This window comes from Heliangelus exortis, chromosome 2 (genome assembly GCF_036169615.1).
Source record: "Heliangelus exortis chromosome 2, bHelExo1.hap1, whole genome shotgun sequence".
In the NCBI taxonomy this organism is placed as follows: Eukaryota; Metazoa; Chordata; class Aves; order Apodiformes; family Trochilidae; genus Heliangelus; species Heliangelus exortis.
Window position 1 is genome coordinate 51180515 of NC_092423.1, and position 14095 is coordinate 51194609.

Below are 14095 nucleotides of genomic sequence, written 5' to 3' on the forward strand. Positions count from 1 at the left end.
ATCTATATGGACAAGAACTTTCTACCTAAAAAAGAGAAAAAAAACTTGCTCCTGAAGGCTCGGTTTCCTCATGGCGTAAGTGGGCTGGATTCAAGGAGGCCTCAGTTCTATTCTTAGTGCCCTGCTCACCCATCTAGGCCAAGCTATTTTCCATCTCAATGATTCTATTGGTATTTTAATCATTAACAGTGATGCTACCCAATTTCCTGCAAATACAAGGTTAGTTTTCCTCTTTGCTTGCTCAACTGCTGATGGAAAGGTCAAAGGAATGACTACTTATTTAGATGCTTTTTAAGAATACTGAGATACATTCATATGACACAATTATCTGCCTGCTGAGATTTTTCTGATTTTATGATAATATTTTCCCTTTAAGCACTAACATTAAGAAATGTCAAATGATTTTGCTTAATCATTTCTAGCCAGCAGGGCTGGGTATACATGCAAGGATCTTGAGATACTGAGGTTATTCAGTTGAGATGAACTGAAAATAACATTTAATTTCTGTGATCCCTTTAGCTGAAGTGTGGAACATCCAAAACCACACCACTGGAGATGCTACACCCATCTACTACTACAGTGGAGTAGTCATTGCCTGGGAAAGTTACTGAGTCATGGGATGACTGATTACACTGAATAACATTTGCCACTATCAAGGAGAATGAGAAAGTATTTTTCCATATTACAATACACTATAATTTGGTTGTCATTAGGGAAAACATCCACTTTCCTTCTGAAGAAACAGATTTATTACACTGATGGATGCAAAATACAGAGAAAAGTGATTCAGGAATAATTATACTGCTTCCCTAAATTACAGTTTCTAGAATCTGCAAAATGGAATAAATATATATTTTTGTTCTGTGATCATGCAAAGCCAGCAATGCAATAAAAGCACAAAGCCAATAGTTGTATGTAGCTAGATCTATCAAGTAGTGCTTGTATTCAGGACATACAAAGGTTATGAGTGTAACAGATCTGTAAGAATGCTCAACCAATTTCAGGTTACGAAATTGTCAACATTTAAGGTAATATCCTGATATTTCTATATTGTTGATTATTATTATACTCTAAATTCCCTACTAGACTTATTTTTCATATGCTGGGGGGGAAGCATTTCTCATCCTCCTGAACTCCCTTCTCTAGCTCCCAGGATTTACAGGAAGTTTTGCCACCCACTGAGTAAGGCAGAATATCTGGTTGAAGAGAACCAAGGGCTTTAGGCATGAAATTCCTCATGTCTGACCTACTTCTAAGTGACAGGCCCACAGGGCACTTCTACATAAAGAAGAGTAACTTAGCTTATAGTTAAAAATAGTGAATACTTTATCACCTCTGCTGAACAACTACAGAAGCAGAGTTATTCAGTATTGATTTGAATACATTACATCTGTTTTTCTTCAACTGCTTTAGAAAAAATGCTTTATAGGTCTGATGGCATGCCCATAAAATAAACACAAGTCATTTTACAGGCAAGTAAAGCAAGTGCTGGAAAACTGAAAATACTGCACAGTAACTTCATGGTGAATATGGGATTGAAACACAGACATTGGTACTGTCTCCAGATTTGTCACTTAAAGTATTTTTAACCAAGTGGTCTAGAAGACCTTAGATCATTGTGCACACACGTAACACAAAGAGGTGCTCCCCTTGTTGTATTTTCATGCTATTTCATTGCCTCTAGGAGCTCATGATTCCAAAGAAATATTGCCAGTGCAGAATCCTGAGATGTGACACTCAAATTCTAATCATTAAATTGTTCTCTCTCTGCCTTTATTCACTTTATTATGTCACTTTGATTCCACAAATACTCTCTCACACACTTAGTTTTTCTCTGCTTATTCCAAAAAGGCCAGAGACACTGGGTATGGCTTAAGAAATACTAGGTACAGCTCACAGCATATGTTTATGTTTAATTATTAATATAAAATAGACCTTGTTGATTTACTAATACAAAATATTCCTTGTGTATCTGTAATAAATATTTCTTCTTTAATTTTTAATATAAAATATTCCTTATTGATGAGTGTATCTGTTAAAATGGATCGGTTACCTTCTAAATGGAAAAATACCAGTTTTCCAACAACTCAAAATAAATTGATGCCTGACATTGAAGTATTACACTGTTACATTTATAGAGGGAAAAAAATGCTTAAAAAAAGAAAAAAACTATTACCTCAAAACAGTGACTATTATATGAAGAAAAACTAAGCTGACTTCAACTTGTCCTCCAACACCTGAACCTTCCCTTGGAATAACACCTGTGAGAGACAACACAAAAGAGATGCTGAGTAATGGGGACTGCCTCACTATTAAACTTTATTCAGGGTCTTTAGGTCAGACAAATCATAATGTTAAAGTTCAGCTCAGGAAAGATATTTTACAAGTTTGTTTGTTAGTATAACATAAAGTAAACTAGTATGTCATAAAAAGAGCAAAACAATCATGTCATTTATTATTTGTCTGGCTAAATTAAAGGATTGTAGGCAATTTGACTACTTCCAACCCTGACAGGTTCTTCTTATGAAACCAGGAGTCATATTGTGAACCTTTCAGTCTGATCTAGCAGCAACTTGCATGCAACTGAAGAAACCCACAGTTATGATAAAAGTAATTGTTTACTGTTCACAGCATGATTTTTAATCTTTGAACTTTTTATATTAAATGCATGTGTTAATACTTACAGAATTGCTACACTGAATTTTTTACCAGAGATGAAGGTGCTGAGGCAGAGGGGCCTCCTTTGGGTGCCTGGGTCAGAGTACATAGAACTCAGAGAAACACTGAGATATAATTCTATCTCCTACTGCTAATTGTGAGAATAGAGAGAGGTTTCTCATAAAGCATTGTTCTTCTATTATCATAACTTATTCAGTTAATCCCTGTAATTATCAAAAATAGCAAGAAATGTTATTTCTAAATCAGGTAGCTCCCTAGACCTCTGTTCAACTCATTTTTTCAGTATAATCTGCCACAAAGCACTAAAAATCTTGCAGTTAGGACACTGAGAGGAGAGAAGAGAAGAAGACTATTATGGACAGAGGAAGTGTTGCTTACAGTTAAAATTTCATAATTATACTATAAATATGCACACCAACACTTAGAAGGAAGGCATAACTTCCTTTTGGCTCTGTTCAGATACTGTAAGAAAGATAAGTTTTCACTTGGTGTCATAGTGCATTAACCATCATCATGGTATTATATAACTTTTGTTCTAGGCATACTCTAGGTCTAACAGTTTGCACTGAAAATGCTTCAAGCAGGATTCTCTCATCTTTATCCATGTACTAATAATTCCTTTATTTAAATTTATCTAGTTAAACAAAATATGAAGGATCATACATTCATTGATTTTATTGTTTGACATATTTTTCTAGATATTTGGTTCTTTACAGTCTAGTGAAGAATTAGGGACAATACCAAGCAAGTAACATGCGTCAGGAAAGATCAAATTTTGTCGTCAACCTCTGTTACAACCTTTTGATTACTTATAGATATGAACAATGTCAGAAAGTCTCAATGGGTAATACACTGCCCACAAGCCATGTGTGGCTTGGGATCTTCTGGTGTGGTTCATTTATCATGTACTCAAAGCAGCAGCCACACAGAAAGGCCAGGTATAATTGTGGATTATTATGAAATAAAAACCAAAATGAGGCACTTTGGCTTCTGTGGTGTCAGTAACCTTGAGTACCCAGTTCATACTTATAAAACATTCCCTTGTTGCCATCACCTAACATGCTGTGAAACATCCATGAAGCTATAGAGAACTTTTGGATGCTACTTCTCTTACCTAAGCAGCCTGAAATACTTCAGAGCAAGGTGGTACTTGTGGAGTTCAAAGGAGAAATCAGGAGAATAGATTTTTTTTTCTCAAAACCAGAACTGGAAAAGCAAACAACATACAGGTAAATAGCATGGCTGCTCAATACAAGTCTGAGAGCAAAGAGAACACATAGGTAGTGGACTGCAAACACAATCCATAGCAGAAAGATGAGAACATGAACAGTCCTCCAATCACTCTTTGAAATTTCAGAATTTTAAGTTCAAAGAGTTGCATTTTTTGGATGCAGGGTTTTTTTCCTTTTCCTTTTCTTTTTCTTTTTTCTTTTTCTTTTTTTTTTTTTTTTTTTTTTGAACCAATTTACATACAAATAAATCCAGTTGTATCATTAATGCAGAGACACCCCATGAAGACAACAGCAGAAAGGATGAAGTCAAAAGCTTTGTTATAAACTGCAAGGGAAATAATTAAATGGGAGAGAGTTCCCTCATGTTTATTTCATAAGATTACCACTGCAGACAAGAAATTTAACTTTTATGAAGTAAACTCCATTAATGAATGCTAGTAATTTTGCTTTTAGTTAGTGAAACTAATTTCTGCTAAAGTGGAAGAAGTTTGTTTTTTTTACTTTAGTCTAACACTTAGACTGCTCAAAAATTAAGGCCCCTCAAAGACAGAGATACTGAAAGCATAGAAAGCTGAGATGGGCCTTCAGTGTTTCCAGAGATTATTTTTCAGAGAGGAGGGAGATTATAAATACCAAATATACTTAAGAGGCTTGCTGACTGAAATAAAATGTTTTTTTTAAGAATGAGAAACATATCAGGTACATTAGTCCAAGTGGAAAGTGCTTCTAGTTTTTAAATCAAAATCAATAATTGTTTGCTCTTTAACATCATCTTACCAGGTGCTTTATTTTAAATACTTAAGCCTATTTTTGTTTGTTGACATATTTGGAAATAGGAGAAAGTATAAGCACTGAAAATACAACTATTAACAGGAAGTGAAACGTGGGACTCAAATCAGACCTCACACTGCCAATAGAGATGAGACAAAGGATCAGAAAAAGGCATCACTGTAAGCAGCTCAGCATTGGAAAAGGAGAGCAGCAGGACTGTCTAACTTAAGGATACAAGTATCAGGGCTTCAGTACACCAGCATGGTTACCTTCATATTTTTGTGACCCTGAGCTTCCCAGCACTTTTATTACAGCAACCTGCAGCAAGCACCTACTCCCTGGCCAGCCAGAGGCTGCAAACTGCAGCAACTTCAATCAGGGTCAGGCTTATGGGCTGGAGCCTACTTCTCTCTTGTTACCTTTACTATGCCATCCCTACCAGTTCCACTCCCTTGTCTTCTCTGTGCTAAACCAAGGAGGTCTCAGTCCTGGGTTTCAGCCAGGCTTTGGTCAGAGAGCAGCTGCTGCCAGGTGCCCAGCTGGCAATGGCATCGCACCCACTCTGGGGGGGGAACCTGGCAGCCCAGGGGGCCTCCCACCACCTCCTGACCTTGTACAGACTTAGCACCCTGCCAGCCATGGGCGGGCATCAGAGCAGCTGAGTGAGGCACTGGGTTCCTTTCCAGACTGGATGTTGGGCTCCAAGCTTTTATTTGTCACTATCAAGGGAACAACTTCAAATTAAAAGCCTCCGTGGTTTGTTTTTTTTTTTTTTTTTTTCACAAAGTCTCCAAGCAAAACTCGGTTTCTCAACTTTGCATGGCCAAGGGCAGATGTAAAATAGGCTTGCAAAAGTTATGTAACCTTACACTAAGTTGCCATAAACAGAGCCAGCAAGTAAAATAACTTTGTTTTTTAAAAGCTTAGATCCATTTCGGTTTATCTATTTGTAGGGATAAATGCATTAGTAACTGTTTGTCATATACAAGAAATCTGCAAACAATGCCCTTCTTACAACTTCTTTCTTGATCCAAGTAATTTCTAGTGTAACATTTTAATTAACATCTCTTAAGAAGCCTTTCTGGATGCCCCCCTTTAAATCTGACAAAGATGAACAAGTAGAACCCTCAAGAAGCTAATTTGAAACAAGGTATTTTTTACAGTTTTTCCTCATCCAGCATGAAAGTTTGGGGGTTTTTCTGTTGTCATTTGTTTTGCTTTTTTTGTTGTTGTGTTTGTTGGTTGGTTTTTTTGTCTTTCTGTGTGAGGAAAAGGTTTTTTTCCCATTTTGGGTTAAATTCCAGGCAGTACTTCTACACTTAACAATGACAAATAGTAAGGAACACAACAGCTATAATACAGTTTCAAGCAACTAAATTTTAGTTACATCAAACTAGATTTTTGTTTAGGTAGCCTTTCTTACTGGTTGCACTTAGTGCCATCTTTTATGAGCAACCCAGTCAAATGTCCTCTCCACAAAATAAAAAAGTAGAGAAATGCAGATGCAGAACCAGTTGTTCTAAAAATGAATGTGGCTGCATTGCTTACCAGGAATTGAGAATTGTGGTATTTCCCTCAGGAAACAGGCAAAGCCTGAAAAGTCAGCATACATCTTTCTTATGCTGGTCTGGTGACTCTAAATTCCTTCTCAAAAGTTTTGAAGTGAAGCAGCCTGTTAGACATTGCAGCCTGACTGAGATTACATTTAGCTTAGTTTCAATACTTAATCTATTAGTACTCAATGCTCTGGTTTGTGCATGTTTATAAATATGTAGATATTAAAAAGTTACAGTTTGTGTTGGTGAGTTAAAGAATTCTTAAATCGGTGGATTAACCCATTCTATTTTCATTAATAAATCCTAAAAGTATTTGTTTTGAGCCTTATTAAAGAGTATCATGTCTATAATAAAGCAGCAAAAATAAGTTGTTGCATAAGAATCTAAGGTGTTGTTCCAAGCATAGCTTTGCTCTTAAAAATTACTGTTAAAACAGTATGAAAAATAAAATCCATATTTGGGAGGGGGGGCAGAGGAATTTTGGGTTTTGTTTGCTTTTTTGGGTTTTTCTTCCAAAAAATTGTCAGACCCACATGCCCAACCTTGGCTGTCACCCAGAGTTACTTCTTGTTCATGTTTCATTTCCTGTAACAAAAGTTCTCCCTGCCAAACAGTGTCCTCAGTACAGTTGTGTAACCCCATTTTTGAAAAATGATGCCCTTGGTGGCACCTGTGCAAGCTGAGCAGAAGTTGCCTGAGTAAGCAGCTGGCACTCTTTACTGCTAATAAACAAGTCTGCACAAGAAAGTATAATTCAGTTTGTGTGTTCCCCCTCTTTTCTTTTAGCTGAGCTGGTCAGAATAGTGAATTAAGTGTAGAAAATATTCAGGCATGAATCATCAAAAAAGTTACTTGGTCTCCTTTTAAATGCTACAGAAAAATTGAGCAAGACTGTTGTGTCACTCATCAGAATTAAATCATGCCTGGAAGTAGAATTGCCTGTATATATTTAGAGTGGTGTCTGCTTGCTTTTATACTGCTTTTACAGTTGCTCAGCCTGGAAACAGGAGAAGACAGATTCTCTCTCTTGCATCATCTGTAGATTTGCTTACTGTTTCAGAGAGTTTGGCTTTTGCTGGTTCAGTAAGTCTCACAGAGCTGCATAGGAATTTTAAGTGTAATTTAGGACATCCCTTAACAATCATGATTATTTGTATGATAGTCCTGAAAACCTCTGAAAAGGGGAAAAAAAAACCAAAAAACCCCCACAACTTAGAAATTGCAAATAATCTTTTGTTCATATATCAAATATAGAACTACAATTTCAAGGTTGGGTTTTTTTTGGTTTGTTTTTTTTTTTTTTATTATTGTAACTGCACATTAAATACAGAAACATAAAAAAATGCTTTTTATTCCCTCTAGGTCTCCGAGGTTCAGCTACCCCAACTCCCAAGAGATTCAACTTGAAGTATACATAGAGAACAAATGGCTACAAAATCTAATACTGTATTCAAGCTCAAAAATACAAAGTACATTTAGAGTTATACTATAATTTCATTTAGTTAAATTATTTGTTTTACATATTTTCAAGTTATATATCCATTTTTCAGTTTGGCCAGTTCTAGTGTTACAAAGAGACATTTAGAGGCTTCTAGTTGCTTCAATCTCTGACTAAATAAAAGATCCACACATTGTCCTAAGACAAAGTAAAGAGGGATAATGCTATGTAACAATCCTATACAAGGTAAATGATTAAATTACAGACAAATGTCAACAGGTTAGACTTAGCAGACAAATAAGATATGATTTAAACTGTATTTAAATTACTATCAACATTTCTGTGAAATGTTCACATTTTCTTCTCATTGTTTTACTGATTTTGAAGTCCATTACATTAGAATTTCTCTGAAATGTTAAGAGGAACTTTTTTTTTTTTTTTTTTTAAATAAATTAAAATTTGTGTTGATAGTCCTAAAATTTCAAGCACTGGAGCTACTATCAGCTCTAATCATGACGTGGCAAAGCTGTTTTTGTCCTAGATCTTGGGTGCATGTACCTTATACACAAATATTACTTAATTCCCAGTCTTCCAAAGCCATTATATATGCTGATTTCCAATTCAGTAATTGGAATTATTAAACCCAACCTGCTTAATTTGAATGTACTACTTGTCTCAGGAGCAGTGAGTATCCACAGCTACTGAAGTATCAGTATCCTCCAGGAAGCTTTAAGAGACAAAACAAAAAAAAAGGATCAAAGTGAGGATGATTAGGTATACAAAGATACAAAGTTATCACTGACTGTAACAGAACTTGTCTGAAGGAAGCATCCACCTTCAGCTTCAAATAATGATGAAAATTATTGTCAGAGCAGAATGCAGCATAGAGGCTCAACAGTAATGGAAAAGAAGCATCTCTCTCCATTTGGCTTTCACTTATTCCACTTGGTTGTTTTTTAAATGCATTAGACATAGGATCACCTTTGCTGCTGGAAAAAGGCTCAGTGAAAACTATTTTTGGGATATGGAGAATCTGTGCACTTGAGATTTTGAGGAGAATTGGAAGAGTGTTTTCTTCAGGCAGAAAGCAAAAATTGAAGAGGGTTTCCATTTTTATTATATTTTCTGAAGAAGACAGATACGTCCTAGTTGTATTAGTAATTTGTTCACCTTTGCATACGTGGTGAGACTGCAGCTGGAGGTGAAGATAATATGGGCTGTGGGCACACCAGGTACAGAAGGGTTCTGATAACGCCCTATTTGATTTCTGTGTGTTACAAAATCTAAACGTACTGAAAAGTCATATGTGTTACATTCTAACGATTAAAAAATAACAGATGTCAGAAAAAGTCATAAGAAAAACATGAGCACATACTAAAAGATCCATGTGTTTACTCACACTTAATATAGACACTGCTTGTGAATTCTGCAAACCAAACACAACAATGTACAAGTGAGGTGATTTCCTTCGTGACTTGTGTGGCATCAGTAAAATTAACTGGCATTTATACAATGTCTTTTGGGGGACATAAGACACACAAAGAATAGATCATTATTTTAAAACTGAGTTTTAAAGAATGATATTTAGCACAGGGAATTGTCAGTGTTTCTATATATATCAAACAGAACAAAAGGCAGAACAAAGACATTTAGAAGTACATCTATCAGTTCTGTAAGGATGATGATAGGAACTGTAGTTGTTTTTACAGTGGAATAATAATGAAAAGCTTTAGAATAAAATTAAATGCATTGCTATGTATAATACAAAACCCTTTAGTTATTGAAGTAAAACTAATTTTTAAATTATTTTTTCAGATAAAGCTTCACCTTCAGAATTATTTTTTTTATAAAAAAGAGGCTTTTCAAACTCTCACTCCACAAGCCTTGTTAAGATATTTCACAATTTATCTACATCTAGATGGGATCAATCAAAATAATGCCAGTATCTTTACCTTATTCCATTATTAACAGTCGATCTTTGGACACTGGTTAGAGCATTCTAGTGCTTACAATATTACTGAACAGAAATACATACTAAGCTATAGCAATTACAAAAATCTTCCTGTGTACACATTCCAAACATAAAATACAGTATTCTAGTACTAACCTTATTTCTAAAAAAAACTTTAAAAAAAACCCCCAAAACCAAAACCAAACACAGAAACAAAATAACCAAATCTATGAAAATAAATATGCAGAAAGAGAAGAGTATTCAGATTTTGATTGTTTAGTCAAGGAATAAATAGGTGTTAAAACAGATTTCTTTCTACAAAAGATTGTACTTACTTGGAAATGTAGATTTCTGGAAAAACATTGGCATATAAAATTTTCAGTTAGCCCTACCCACAGATATTCAGCAGACAGTCTAAACCTTTCCCTTTGCAGCACTACTTCTGGAGAGCACTGAAACTATTTGTGGGTGCTAATCACCATCAGAATACATCAGTATATGCATAATTCCCACTGTGCTCTGTAGATGTTTGCTCTATCATAAATAAATGAGTAAAAGGGAAAATCTGAATCTCACCAATTCTGCAGTTACCTACCTCTACCAGAAACCTTCTAGTCTATATAAACCTATACAAGAACAGCTGCAAAATGTGCACATCCTCACAACAAAACAGCCAAGGATTTTAAATGCTTTTCTTTCCACTACTTGGTAAATGTCAAATAAATGCAAAAACCTTGCAGAGGAAGCCTGATAATAATCCATCAGTAGTCTATTATTCCACAGAAGATTTAAATCCAGAATTTCATGACTGTGTTAAGCATACAGTCTGCATGCATTCTAACTTACAAATATTTCAAATATTCTCTTTAAAGTCTTAAATTGTTTCCCATCATTTACATCTAAGTACTGTAATCCTTTGCTTATTGCTTTGAATGCAACTGAAAATGAACATTACTTTGAATAATGACAAGTGCTTCAGCAGAGCTAGTACTGAATAATTTTAAGAGCTTTTGACTGTGCCACAGGATTACATATTCTTTTGATCTACCTTTTTAGTTTTCCAGTACTTGAAACTATATTTCACTAGTTTAGTAACTGAATTATAAACAGCCCAGAGTCTGTTAATGTAACTTTAACACTTACACAAAAAAAAACTTATGGCTATGGCTCCCCAAGCCCTGTATTTTGCAAGTTTATTGATCCTAATAGTTTCCAATTTTAAAATATTGGTGCAAAGGTCACGTGCAATGGGTAACCCAAGGAAGGCAATACATTGTTTTTTTCTTCTTCTTCTCTTGATTTAAAAACAAACAAACAAACACGGGAGTGCTGAGATCAAAAATATTTATTTACTATATTTTAGTGTTTGTGTATCTGATGACAGAAGTGCATCTTCAGCAGAAATGAAACTTAACAAAAGGCAGAGGGAGACAGGACTGAAAGGGCCTGGCAGAAGCCTCCTGTAGGCACACCTGATAACTGTTTCAAAAAACAAAGCAACCAATCAAAAGTTGCTCCCTGTGTAACAAAAGGGGGTTGCACTTATTTTACAGTATAACCACATGAAGCCGACTTTCCACTTGTCACAAGGAAGCAATATAACATAAATATCCCCTTTTGGTGGGGAGACAGGGAACAAGCACTTACTACAACACTGGGAATCTCCAAAAGAGGATCTACAGGTGGGGAAAAAAAAAGTGTGTTCGGTTGTGCCTAATGAACTGTTGGGTGATGACATCTGGACAGGAAACTGATGAACTGTGATGGAAACTACAGGAAAGGAAGGAGACAAAATGGGAAGGAGAGAAATTAAGTGGGTAGAGGTGGTCAGAACTTAAAATGTGACATAAAACCTATCAGTAAACCAATCTACCACTTATATTAATAGATGGAAGTTCTTCTTTCTATAAAAGGGGTGTGTGTGGGTGGCACAAGAGGGAGAAGAAAAGGCAAGACACAGAATCATTCTATACAAGGGAAAATACGTGGCATGACATCAGGTATTAAGTTACACTATAATCCTAAATGTGTGCCATCTCTATTACATTCTAAACTAGAAGCTGCAATAATCATGAAAGAAAAGCTTCACAGGAAGATTAGAAATGCTGAAGAGAGGGACAAAACCAGATGACACTCAAAACTGCACAAACAGCAAATATTACACAGGAGAACACATTTTCCTCTCATCAAGGTTGTTTCAGTGAAAAAAACCCTCTTTAAAACTATATACAAATTATTGCATAAAGTTGACATTGTTGAAAATGTTTCATACAACTGACTAACAGATACATCCTAGATATACTATCTTAGGTGACCATCACTCTAAAAAGAACAAAGACTTCACCAATGGAATACTTCATCTGAGCAAAACTGCTTTAGAGAGGGAATTCCAGGGAAGAGGGAAAGCACTGAGTAAACCAGGTTCAACTATGTATGATGAGAAAACTATACTGACCTGTGTGTAAAAAGTAAACAGTGAAGGGGAAATATATTCTATGGCAGATTCAGTGATACTCGGTTCATTCATTTATTTTTAGCAGAAACAGAGCAATCTTTACAGTAGCTTCAGTAAGAACTTGTTCAAGGCAAATTAAGAAAATATTTTGTAACTGCAGCCATGTCACAGCAAGAATTAAAACATAACTAATTTTCTGGCTTATAACTAAGATTTTATAATGAAACTGTACGTAACTTGACTATTTAACTACTCATTGATAATGCTGAAATCAGAATTGCTACTGTGACATGCTGTACCACTGCCTGCAGTAACTGCACTGTGTGTACCACACCATGCACAGCTTTTCAGTCAAGTAAACAATTGCTCTTTCAAGCCACAAAAATGCATGTCTGCTCTCAAGGAGACAGGCATTTTGCTGCATCATTACAGAAAAATGTGCAGCCCATGATATCAAAAGATTAAACATACGCAAATACCAGCACTTAATCAGAGAAAAATGTAAAACAATTGAAAACATTTTTCCCGTTTATATAGTGATATATTAGCAGAGATTCATCCTGCAAAGACCTGGGACATCCCACATTTCAGATGATGCCACGCAGACCCTTCACTCAAGAAGTAACAAAAGACTTCTCCAATCAGCTAGACCAAACCAAAATGACCTGAGATGTTTTTAATTAAGACTCTCCATAAACCCCAGAAAAACAGCAGACGAGTCCTTCCATAAGAATAAACTTCATGTAAAAATGTAGTTTTTAAGCAAGTACTTTTTGGGGGTCTTTCCTACTTATGTTCCATGACAAGCTGTCTACTTTATCTCCCTGTGGCAGGACCATCACCTATTAATACAAAAATTAATGCTAAAAATAAGCTGTCAGCCCCCCCGAGGCAATGCTGTATGATCAACTGAGGACAGAGTTTGAAACAGGTAAGGGGGTAGCTGAGACAGGAAGTTATATTAATTAAAATCAAGGAAGTTGTTTTAGCTCTACTATAGTAGATTTATTTCACTTGCACGTTCCCTTTTCTTTACTTCAAGCACATCCACTTAAGCTTTTTTTAGCAAGACATTTGACCTCTGCCAAGGGCTCTGTTGAGTGTTCTTCAGTCTGACCACTAGGCTTGTAATTTTAACCGTGCTTCTTCATTTCCAGGCAATTTCTACTATATGAAGTAACATCTCCAGACCTCTGATCATCTCTATGTTTTAGCAGACACCCTGAATCTACTGACAGCAGTAATGCCTACAGATCTGCCCCAAACTTGTTTCACAGCAGCCTCAGCAAGACTTTCACGAATATCAGTTGCCTTTGTGTATAAACTGGAACATCTTTAGTAGCATAGCCTTTTTTTTCCCTTTTCTATACATTATCCCTAGGGACACTGTGGCTTGTTTATAATTAAAATTCAATGGTAAAGAAGTCGAGTAGCGTTCGGACCAGTAAAATTGTAGACGCCCGCACAGGATTGGTTTTGGTTTTTTATTTTTTGACTCATAAGCCTTGCCTGGCACCCGTCCACCTCCATCTTCCGAAGCACTGGAGCAGCGTGCCAGGTGACAGCGGTGGGATCAGGACACACTGCCGGGCAGGGCTGTTTCCACGGGCAGGGCCGCAGCTGGAGCCGGCGGGGAGCGCTGCGGCTCCGCAGAAGCGGCTGCGGCCTCGGGGGCTCCCGCCGGGCCGTTCCCTGGGGAACAACAATCAATAAAAACAAACCTCGAGTTAAAACCCAGAAGCAAACACAAAGGCGAAGGCCGCAGACCTACCTCTCCCTGCCACAGCAGTGAGTCAGCCGGCCGGCCGGCCTGCCCGCTGATAAGGAGAGGGAGGGGGCCGAGCCGAAGAGCTGGGCACCGCGGGCGCGACCTCCCTCCCTTCACCGCCGGCTGAGGGAAACGGGGGGAGAGGAGGGCGCTCCTTCTCCGGCAGAGCATTTAAGCCTCGGGGGGCTGACAGCTGCCTCGCCACCCTTCAGCTGAAAGGCCGCCTCAGGACACAGGCACCAACC

At 36.9% G+C, this 14095-nt stretch overlaps 1 long non-coding RNA gene across 1 annotated transcript; it reads right to left on the reverse strand.

The window, feature by feature from the left end:
• Nucleotides 1-10954: 10954 nt before the first annotated feature.
• LOC139792572 (uncharacterized) lies at nucleotides 10955-14038 on the reverse strand. The gene is made up of 2 exons (XR_011724315.1): nucleotides 13854-14038; nucleotides 10955-13774 (listed from the first exon to the last, which is right to left on the reverse strand). It is a non-coding gene; the product is annotated as an uncharacterized lncRNA (long non-coding RNA).
• Nucleotides 14039-14095: the final 57 nt, after the last annotated feature.